Source organism: Polypterus senegalus, chromosome 6, assembly GCF_016835505.1.
Source record: "Polypterus senegalus isolate Bchr_013 chromosome 6, ASM1683550v1, whole genome shotgun sequence".
Lineage (NCBI taxonomy): Eukaryota > Metazoa > Chordata > Cladistia > Polypteriformes > Polypteridae > Polypterus > Polypterus senegalus.
This window is the reverse complement of record NC_053159.1, coordinates 182,827,140-182,839,146: the sequence shown is the minus strand read 5'-3', so window position 1 is coordinate 182,839,146 and position 12,007 is coordinate 182,827,140.

Sequence of the window (12,007 nt, the reverse complement as noted above, 5' to 3'; positions counted from 1 at the left end):
AAGTGAAATTTTAATGGAACACATATTTTTTTCATCCAAAGAGCATCACAATTACTGCAACACTGATCATTTTACACATTGTCAATGAACTGTAAAAACTATAAGAATCTACTGCCACAATCTATCATTACACGTACAAGGTGCAACTGACGCCATTGATGAAATTCAGTACATCACTGAGCCAACTGCTCTTGAACTGACAGCATTCAAGCACACAGAAGCCAAGGCTGATGCTGTCAGGCCAGTCTAGTGCAGCGGCTGAATCCCTGGGACAGTGATGCTGATTCGCTAGGGGGCACCAGTGGTCACGAACTGGCTGCTCAACGAATCTACGGCAGGGACTGATCAGCTCCGGCGTGCTGGCAAATTGCGTTCGGAACCGAATATAACCAGTTGCGGCAGTTTAAGGGTTAAAGATTAAAAAGTTTGACGTCCTACCCACCCTAACCCTAACCCTAATCTTAAGGTTAGTGAATAGGAGCCCCTTATGTTAATAATTTCCTTTTAGGGCCCTAATATTAAAAATTTGTATCAGGGCCCTAATGTTAACCCTAGACTTAAATTATGGCTTTAAACTTTTTATCCATCCATCCATTACCCAACCCGCTATATCCTAACTACAGGGTCACGGGGGTCAGCTGCAGCCAATACTAGCCAACACAGGGCACAAGGCAGGAAACAAACCCCGGGCAGGACACCAGCCCACCGCAGCTTTTAACCTTTTATAATACCTTAAATAAGACATTTATAACCTTAGAATACCCTTAATGAGTTTTTAAAAGAAAAAATTATTTTTAAAAATATAGAAAAAAGGTTTTAGGTACCTGCAGTTTCAGTGACTAACTACAGGGGGCACTCTTCTTTGAACCCCTGTTTTGTAAGTAAAATTTTATGCAGTTTATCAAACCGAATTTTAATATAGTTAAAGTATTTATTTATTTGTTTGTTTGTATGTTTTATTTATTGATTTATTTACTTATTTATATAAAACACTTGGTTTTAAATTGGAATATTTGTCTTGGATGGATTCCAAATTACTAATTTTATGGATTAGTGTACCCAGGTCTGCCTTTATGGTTTTCATCCCCACCTTAGGGAAGCGGAGCAGTGACCTTTTAACTTGAACCCCCGGAGTACTTCCTGTGCAACATGAATGTCACCTGAAAGCATTTCCAGGCCAGGCAGAACATCTCCCTGTAACCAACAGCTCCTTCTAGTGGCACCTGACAACCCCACAGGGATTTCCACCCGAACTACAACTCCCATGAAGCCCTGCAGGTGTCCACATAGAAGCCACACCATTGGAGCCACAGGAATACATGGACCTGGAAGGCAGTCTCCCTCTGTCTTTCTGTTATGATGGCCTCCCAGTCGGGAAAGATGCTATTACTGAACTTGACCAAGATGCTCGTCCATCCACATCCTCCGTTACACTGAACACAATATTAATAGTTGATCTATCAAGGGCTAATACATTGTATTATTAGTTCACTGAAGCCCCCTTACACCTAAACCTGCTGTTGACAATTGCCCAAGGGTAATACATTCCTTCCGTAGATTAATTCCTGATTTTCCGAGCGACTGACCTTGGCTTTTGTTGACGGTCATTGCAAAACACAACTTTACAGGAAATTGTATTATTTGGATTTGAAAACAGGCCATTACTGTAGTAGGAACAATGGGAATTGTGGGAATAAATATAACATCTCTTCTAGCACATCCTGAGTTGTATGTAATGTTTTGATCTGTAATCCTGGACCGTTATATAATTTTGGAGGCTTTAGATGAAAAGCAACATACAAATAGAAACAAGGGCTCGTGTTTGGAAAAGACGGTTTGCCTCAGGGACAGTAGGGAACAAACAACAACAACAACATTTATTTCTATAGCACATTTTCATACAAATAATGGAGCTCAAAGTGCTTTACATGATGAAGAAAAGAGAAATAAAAGACAAAGTAAAAATTAGAATAAGACAACACTGATTAACATAGAATAAGAGTAAGGTCCGAAGGCCAGGGAGGACAGAAAAAACAAAAATAAAATCCGCAGGGGTTCCAGGCCATGGGACCGCCCAGTCCCCTCTAGGCATTCTACCTAACATAAATGAAACAATCCTCTTTGTATTTAGGGTTCTCTTGGAAGGACTTGATGATAATTAATAATTAATAATTTCAATTAATAACAACTGAAATAAACCCAAAATAAATGTACAAAATTGAAAACGATGGGAAGTCAAATAAAAATCGCAACTCTAACCTTTCAATGCACACTACATAATGTCGCACGTGTGTGCCCATAAGGGATGAGCTCCAGTGACTGCATTTCTTCCGCCGCTCCAGGGGTTGGCGCTGTGTCTTAATTCCTTTCTCTCTTCCTCCCCCTGCAGAGTAGTTGATTGACAGTTAGAACAACTCTGATGTCACTTCCGGTGTCTGTCCTCCTGATCCCGCCTCTTCCTGACAGAAGGGTCTAAAACCATCCACCACCTTGGGACAATTCTGACAGGTCTAGATGACTCTTCAATAATTGCCTGATTTTTAAAATTTTGCTGCAGCCAGCTATACAGAGTGGCCAGGCTGGCACCCCAACTTTTTTATTGTTGTCCTCTCTTTCTGTTCCAGAAACAGACCACAGTAACAGTACGTATCACACAACAGTAGCAAATCACTGGAACTAAAATCCGGCTCAGATGTGCCGTTTCACTTCGTTCAGTCAAGAGTTTATTGTCTGTCATATTTTCACCTTTGGATCGGGGGGGGTGCAGTAGTATAGTGGATATCAATGCTTCTCCACCACTTATTTGCATGCTGCCGCTGGTAGGTCGTGAATTGCCATCATGGACTCACGGTGACCCGTGAGGTGGGTCACATCCGTTCATTGCTCTGATAAGTGCGTTCAGTTACCCCTCCTGCTCTAAAGCTCGCCCTCGACTTATAGCCTCACTCTGACGATCACGTTCGATTAGTGAAAGTAAAGTATCTCTTTTTGTGCTTCCGTCGAGAATGAGAAGACTCCCTACCACCATGGAGTTGTAGCAGACTAAAAAAACCCAGCTAAGATTTAGACCGCCTTTGACGTTGATTTATTTATATTTTTGGTGGGGATTCTAGGAATGCACCCAGCCTTGGCCTGACTCACACACACTCCCTCACAGAGACAAAATAGCAACCAGTAATAAAACAGAAATTGAAGAATGTATTGAACATCCATGCATTATCCAGACCGCTATATCCTAACTACAGGGTCACGGGGGTCTGCTGAAGCCAATCCCAGCCAACACAGTGTGCAAGGCAGCTGGGCAGGGTGCCAGCCCACCACAGGGCACACACACACACAAAGGACAATTTAGGATGGCCAGTGCACCTAACCTGCATGTCTTTGGACTGTGGGAGGAAACCCACGCGGACACGGGGAGAACATGCAAACTCCACGCAGGAAGGACCTGAGAAGTGAACCCAGGTCTCCTAACTGTGAGGCAGCAGCGCTACTCACTGCGCCACCGTGTATTAAACAATAATAAGCAAAATATTAGTACACAAACTACAATGATCCCTTCCGCCGATTATACAAAAAACACAAATTCAGCAATAATAGATAGATAGATAGATAGATAGATAGATAGATAGATAGAGTGTAAGGCACTATATAATAGATAGATAGATAGATAGATAGATAGATAGATAGATAGATAGATAGATAGATAGATAGATAGATAGATAGAGTGAAAGGCACTATATAATAGATAGATAGATAGATAGATAGATAGATAGATAGATAGAGTGTAAGGCACTATATAATAGATAGATAGATAGATAGATAGATAGATAGATAGATAGATAGATAGATAGATAGAGTGAAAGGCACTATATAATAGATAGATAGATAGATAGATAGATAGATAGATAGATAGATAGATACTTTATTAATCCCAAGGGGAAATTCCCATACTCCAGCAGCAGCATACTGATAAAAAACAATATTAAAATAAAGAGTGATAACAATGCAGGTAAAACAGATAATAACTTTGTATAATGTTAACGTTTACCCCCCCCAGGTCGCATAGTGTGGGGTCTCCTCAGTCTGTTAGTGGAGCAGGATGGTGACAGCAGTCTGTCGCTGAAGCTGCTCCTCTGTCTGGAGATGATCCTGTTCAGTGGATGCAGTGGATTCTTCATGATTGACAGGAGTCTGCTCAGTGCCCGTCGCTCTGCCACGGATGTCAAACTGTCCAGCTCCATGCCTACAATAGAGCCTGCCTTCCTCACCAGTTTGTCCAGGCATAAGGCATCCCTCTTCTTTATATTGTCTCCCCAGCACACCACTGCGTAGAAGAGGGCACTCGCCACATCCGTCTGATAGAACATCTGCAGCATCTTATTGCAGAAGTTGAAGGACGCCAGCCTTCTAATGAAGAATAGCCGGCTCTGTCCTCTCTTACACAGAACATCAGTATTGGCAGTCCAGTCCAATTTATCATCCAGCTGCACTCCCAGGTATTTATAGGTCTGCACCCTCTGCCCACAGTCACCTCTGATGATCACAGGGTCCATGACGGGCCTGGGCCTCCTAAAATCCACCACCAGCTCCTTGGTTTTGCTGGTGTTCAGTTGTAGGTGGTTTGAGTCGCACCATTTAACAAAGTCCTCGATTAGGTTCCTATACTCCTCCTCCTGTCCACTCCTGATGCCGGCCACGATAGCAGTGTCGTCAGCGAACATTTGCACGTGGCAGGACTCCGAGTTGTATTGGAAGTCCGATGTATATAGGCTGAACAAATGGCTAGATAATCAGAGCTGAGTACTCTATATACTCCCGTGTAAGTTCTCCTGCGGATAAGTCGGGAGTTGATTTTTCTTTATAATATGTGGTATTTTATAATGTCAGTCATATAAGTCAAATGTGGAAACTTCCGCTATTGGTCCAAGAGATTCTGATATGCTAACGCCCACCTGAGAGAGTAACCACAGAGCACACTACGTGCTGCGCCGTATCAGCATGTGCTCCTAACCTCTCTCTCTCTCTCTCTCTCTCTAATGCGCCTACATGACCACACGGTAATTCCCGAACTATTCCGAAGCAAGGTTTGCACTGTTTTGTGTTTTTTGTATCTCACACCCTCATACACTTTTATCGTAAGAGCATCCCTTATCTACGATGGAGCGTTCGATCAGAAGAAAATATGAAGCTCGTTTTAAATTAAAAATCGTTGAACTGGTGAAAGAAATTGGTAAATGCGCTGCTGCAACAAAATTCGATGTGTCTAAGAAACTGGTGCGAAATTGGAGGAGGCAGGAAGATGTTTATAAATAAAAAAATTAAAATTAAGTGTCATATTTTTGAACGGGCGTATAAGTCGGGGTCTGATTTTATTATCGATTTTTTGGGTTTCAAGCCCCGACTTATACAGGAGTATATCCGGCAGGGGCAGCCTTAGGCATGTGCAAACTGTGCACCTGCACAGGGCTGCCAAATCCCAGGGGCCGCCACACCAATATATATTGAATATAAAACAGAAAGAGAAAATAACGGCACAGCTGAAGCGAAGCTAGTGCAAGTGGGCGAGTCGTCTTACAAGTTAATGTTTCACCCAGTTTTAATAAAGTATTAGAGTGTTAGCGCAATAGTCATAGTGAATATCTGGTCGGATAGGGGACACGAGACATTTGCATACCCATTCTAAGCAAAATAAAGAGATTTCGAGTACACGAATCTGGTTATCCGAAACGAAAGAGAAAGTCGGCTCAGGAGGCTTTCTATACGTCACAGGAAGGAGCAATCCTGAACTTTATCATAATTTAAACGCTTGTGTCATGAGCATGAGGCGGCTATGCAGTGTCCGCAACTGATGTATCCACGTGCATAAGATACCATATTGACATTGGCGAGTGAAGGGGCCACCGATTCTTTCTCTGCCCATGGCCCCCACGAGCGTAGAGCCGCCCCTGTATATGGTAAGTGAATTTTAATCATTTTTGCTTTTATTAGCTAGCCATCCCCTGCGGCTCCACCTGCGTAGTAGTGAAACAGGATGATGAGGAAGGCCCCGTCCGACTCCCCACACCTGATGTCACGCTACGCCCTCAACCTCAGCCCGCAGCCTATTGAATAAATCGCCACTTCAAGCGAACTATGATTCTTAGCGCAGCGAAAGTAGTCACAAAATCAACCGGAATGTTCAAGCAAATTCTAGAAAAAAACCCGGAAGTGACGTCATCACTGGCACCAGAACCTAGTGGGATTTCCCGTGGATGGTCTGCAGAGGATTGAGAGAGAAAGTCAGTGCAGCTCGCCACCCTCTGGTCTAGCGTGGTACTACTACTATTCAGGCCCTTTAGCTGCCTCCCAATCGCACCTGTAGGGCGCTATGATTTAAGCAATGCGGAAAACACGGACAGAATCACGGAATTATCGCTTTATAATGGTTTCTAGATTTAAAAATATATAAATGTGTGGAATTTAGAGGTGTGAGTGTTACGAAACATCCCACTAAATTAACCGAATGAATAATCTGTAGTTCTATCATTCAGATACTAATTTCTAGTTTGTTGTTTTTGAAGCGAACACAATTCTTTGTAGAATTACAGTCGTGCCTCTTGCTGTTTGTACGCGTGTTTCCCGTATATAAAATGGTGAGAACTGAAAATAACAAAAATATCAAATCCATCCATCCATTTTCTAACCCGCTGAATCCAAATACAGGGTCACGGGGGTCTGCTGGAGCCAATCCCAGCCAACACAGGGCACAAGGAAGGAACCAATCCTGGGCAGGGTGCCAACCTACCGCAGAAAATGTCAAATCAAATAACCTTTTATTGTCAATTCACTATTTGTGCAGAACATACAGGAGACTCAAAATGCTGTTTCTCTCAACTTTGTAGTACAATAAAATATAAAAAGTATAAAGTATAACATATAAGATAAATACCATTAGAACTTGTAAAGTAGACCTGTGTGCAATGTGCAATAGTCAGTAGTGCAAAAGCCAATTACAGTAAAAAATGAGACGGTGCATTATAGAGAGCTTATGAGATGTACAAAAAGACAGACAGTCTGCAGCAGATGTAATATTGAGTCCTTATATAATAACAACATTTATTTATATAGCACATTTTCATACAAAAAAAAATGTAGCTCAAAGTGCTTTACAAAATGAAGAATAAAAAAAATTAAAGTAAAAAATAAAATAAGTCAACATTAATTAACATAAAATAAGTAAGGTCCAATGACCAGTGTGGACAGAAAAAAAAAAAACTCCAGACGGCTGGAGAAAAAAATAAAAATCTGTAGGGATATAATACCAGCTGAGGTAGGGTACTTGGTAGATTGTGACTCTTGTTGTGGTCCAGGGGCAGAGGGCAAGGGGCAAGGTAGTGGACAGAGTTCAGCATCCTGACAGCTTGGTGGATGAAGCTGTTAGACAGTCTTGTGGAGCGGGTCCGCCCAGAGGCTCCGGTACCTTTTCCCTGAGGGGAGGAGTCTAAAAAGGGAGTGTAAGGGGTGGGAGGAGTCACCTGCAATGCTGATAGCTCTACAGGTGAGACAGGTGTGGAAAATGTCCTTGAGGGAGGGCAGTGGGGCACCAGTGATCTTACTGGCCGCATCCACTATGCATTGCAGGGACTTCCTACAGGAGGCAGTGCAGCTTCCATACCACACGGAGCTGGTGAGGATGTTGTCGATTGTGCCCCAGTAGAAAGAGCACATGATGGAGGGAGTGGAACTTGTGCTCTCCTCCGTTTGCGTAGGAAGTAGAGGCGGGGTTGAGCTTTCTTGGCCAGTGATGTGGTGTTATCTAACCAAGAGAGGTCCTCGGAGATGTACGTCCCCAGTAACTTGGTGCTACTCACCCTTTCCACTGCTGCACCATCGATAAAATAATAATGATAATAAAATAAAATGGAATTTGTGAGAAAATAAAACGGATTCCATTGGGCCCTACATGTGTGTGACAATAGAGATATAGAGATAAGTCGACAGCTCTGTAGAGTAGAATCCAGAATGGAACTGACTGGAGAAGGCTAGTGACTGGCTTTATAAGAGGAGAGTCCCAGTGGGCACTGGCAGAAGTGAGGTCAGCAGGAGGGCATGGTCTGCAGAGGGAAGTGGAAGCTGGTAAGGCTTTAGCTTGGTCTTCCCTTCGGGGTTTCTCCAGAGGAGGGAGAGAAGACATTAGTGCACTTTGTCAGACCCTGTCCCGGTTGGTGTTAAGCCCATGGACTGCCTTCCATGCGCACATGTGTAACACCATCTGGAGTGTGAGATTTGGAGCAATCTGTTAAGGTCAACGTGATAAAGAGCATAAAGAGGAAAACAGGGTCTCCTTAGGACCCCACCACAGCAAAGGAGTTTCCATATTATTAAACTATTATTAAACCACTAGCCGACGCCTGCCGTAGCATATGCCGATGTAAGAATAGGAATCGGAAAACAGTGAGAAAGGAATTCAGAAATCAAGAAGAAAGAAATACTTCTTGAAAGACGCAGTTGTGAATAGGTGTTTTGCTGCAGACAACAGATAACGAGTCGAAAGGCATTTCTTGATTCCTATTCCTCCTCTTCCAAACCCTTCCCCACACTGGCTGCGGCCTCCCATACACCTCCATGCCACTTTTTTTGATTCCTATTCCTCCTTCGGACTGCCACATTCCCCACTGCTCTCTCATGACCCCATTGGTGTCACGTCACCACCGAGGTGAAAGGTCGCGCAGTCAGGCTAGATATATATATATCTCTTCTGGTTCGTCCTGCTTCCTCTTCAAACCCAGTCCCCCCACACACACAGCCCACACGGCATTTCTCGATTCCTATTCCTCCTCTTCCCAACCCTTCCCAATGCTGGCTGCGGCCTCCCATACACCCCCATGTTGCTTTTCTCGATTCCAATTCCTCCTACCACGTTCCCCGCTTCTCTCTCATGACCCCATTGGTGTCACATCACCACCGAGGTGAAAGGTCACGCGGTCAGGCTAGATATATATATTTCTCTTATGGTTCGTCCTGCTTCCTCTTCAAACCCAGTCCCCCCACACACACAGCCCACATGGCATTTCTCGTTTCCTATTCCTCCTCTTCCCAACCCTTCCCAATGCTGGCTGCGGCCTCCCATACACCCCCATGCCACTTTTTTCGATTCCTATTCCTCCTTCGGACTACCACATTCCCCACTGCTCTCTCATGACCCCATTGGAGTCACGTCACCACTGAAATGAAAGGTCACGCGGTCTGCCTAGATATAGGACGGTGACGTGACGTGACCGGGTTTAAAGAGGAAGCTGGACGAACCAGAAGAGAAATATATATATATATAAGAGATTTAGGAGAAGCAGTTCATCCACAACCAGAACCAGAACCAGAACCACACATACAGTATGGTCAGTGGTGGGCATGTGAGGAGTAAGCGTATGCTTTGTATAGTGCCTTTCATAGTGAGCACCATCCTTGGTGTTTTCCAGGAATTCAACAGCGGTTTCCATATTGATGCAGTTGTAAGTGTTGGCAGGTTCAGCAGCTTCAGTGAGTCAGCGGTTTGGACTCGAGCAGGGGTCTCACTGCCAGGAAAAACACAAAAGCAGCCCTGCAGCTCATTAACCTTTCATTTAGCCTGTGGAGGTTTTCTGGATCCTTCTGATTCAGCTCTATGAATCTTGCTGGGCCGGCAGGACTCCAGATCACCGTCTGGCTCGATCAGGGTTCACATTCACCGTCAACGCTGGTGCTTCATCCCGAGCAGTGGCCAGCGAGCCATGGCAGTGAGACAAGTCACCGGCCATATCAGCTCCAGTGATCTGCCAGCTTAGAAAATGAGAAACTGCGCGGCCGAGGAGGGGGCTGATTTGTTGCAGCTAATGGTGTGGGAGTCGACTTTATCAGAGATGCTCACTCAATTACCAGGTGTTATTTTTATAGGGAAATGTACGGTCGATATGGTAAAATGCAAGAAAAACAGGAAAATCTGCTGAGTGTACATTAAATAATTGCCTTCAGGCTATAAAAATATTTAAATTTTGCACAGTACTAAGAAAAGAAGACTCCGGGCCGTCAGGATCCAAATGCTCTTTTTTTCCACCCTCAGGCAGTCACGCTTCATTTCCCGTTTCTGTGTTATTATCACTCAAGTCATTCTTCTCATTTTGTTATAATCTGCTGGTCCACACGGTTATGTTGTGCAGCCAAAATCTGGAGGATTTTTAATATTATTTTTTGAATGAGGGTGGCACAGCGGGTAATGCTGCCACCTCGCACCTCCATTGTCCTGGATTTGAATTCCACGATCAGTTGCTGCCTGACTTTTGAACGTTCTTGAGGTGTCTCAGTGGGTTTGTTTTCTTCAAATACTCGCAAAAAACGTGGCCCATAGGAAGACTTCACCACTCCAAGGTTGGTCTTTGATGGCTCTTGAGACTTAACAGAGATTCTCGTTTAAGAATTAACTTTGTCACAGAAGTTTCCTGTAACATGAGGTACAATTTAGGTAAAGGGGGCACAATTGAGAGTATGGTTTGAAAAGTCTGGTATATTTTGTCTATTTTATATCTTGGAGTGTGGAAGAGAAGTGAAAAGGAGAGTGAAGGCAATGTGGAGCGGCTGGAGAAGAGCGTCAGGAGTGATCTGATACAGACGGGTACCAGCAAGAGTGACAGGGAAGGTCTACAGGTTGGTAGTGAGACCAGCTATGTTATATGGGCAGGAGACGGTGGCACTACAAGACCCTCCCACACACATACATGAATCAGGGTGCTCAGAACTCCAAAGGCTCTGGTATAATGTATGATGGTATGTTATGCCCAGAAAGGAGGAAACAGAGCTGGAGGTGGCAGAGTTAAAGATGCCAAGATTGGCATTGGGTGTGACGAGGATGGACAGGATTAGAAATGAGGACATTAGAGGGTCAGCTCAGGGTGGGAGACAAAGTCAGAGAGGCGAGATTGCGTTGGTTTGGACGTGTGCAGAGGAGAGATGCATGCTGGGCATGTTGGGAGAAGGGTGATAAGGATAGAGCTGGCAGGTAAGAGGAGAAGAGGAAGGCCTAACAGAAGGTTTATGGATGTGGTGAGAGAGGACATGCAGGTGATGGGGGTAACAGAACAAGATGGAGAGGACAGGAAGAGATGGAAGAAGATGATCTGCTGTGGCAACCCTTAACGGGAGCAGCCGAAAGAAGAAAAAGAAGAAGGTATATTTTGTGAGATCTCTTTCTAGTCTTGTTTTCATCTTTTTCAAGACTTCCTATTTTTTTAACTTATTATTGGATTGATACCTTAATCCAAGGTGACCTAAAACATTTGAGATACTATCAGTTTTATATTTTTTTTTGCTTTGCCTATTGGAGCACAGACCCATAAAGTGACTTGCCCTTTGTTCACACAGTGGTGTCAGTAGTGGGATTTGACTTTTTACCACCTTAGGGACTGAAGTCCCAAATTTGAACCACTGCATTCCACCACCAGAGGTGTAGCTAAAGTATTCAGTGCCTGGGGACAACTGAAGATATTCAGGAGATCTCCTTTTTTGATTTTTCATTCCCATGAGGGGTTGTCCCTTATTGTTGGACTGGCACCTCTTCTGCCCAGTGTTGCTAAGATAAGGTCCTTTGTCACTGTGATCTTTAACTTTATAAAGAATGTGTTTCACAAAAAAGTCCATGGATTTTAATTTTTTTTATATCTGTTTCTTTTTATAACAACATTTCTTTATTTCCACACAAAGAACCACAAACGTGTGGAATAAATGACCAAATGTTGTGGTTGGAGAGCAGGACTTTAGGGACCTTCACTTGGTGTTATTTCAGACAGCCTCGGTAAACAAGATTGGCACTCCAGCCGCCGTGAAAACCTCACCGTGTTCCAAGTGTTGTGCTGAGGTGTCACCCGCTGCTCTCGGTCCCAAACCCAGTGGTTTGTCTTGTGGGGGTGCGGCAAGGTGCCATCAGTGTATGCTCCTAATCTATCTATCAGTAAACGGGATGGATGAGCCCATTGGGTTGAACAGCCTGTTCTCATCGCTG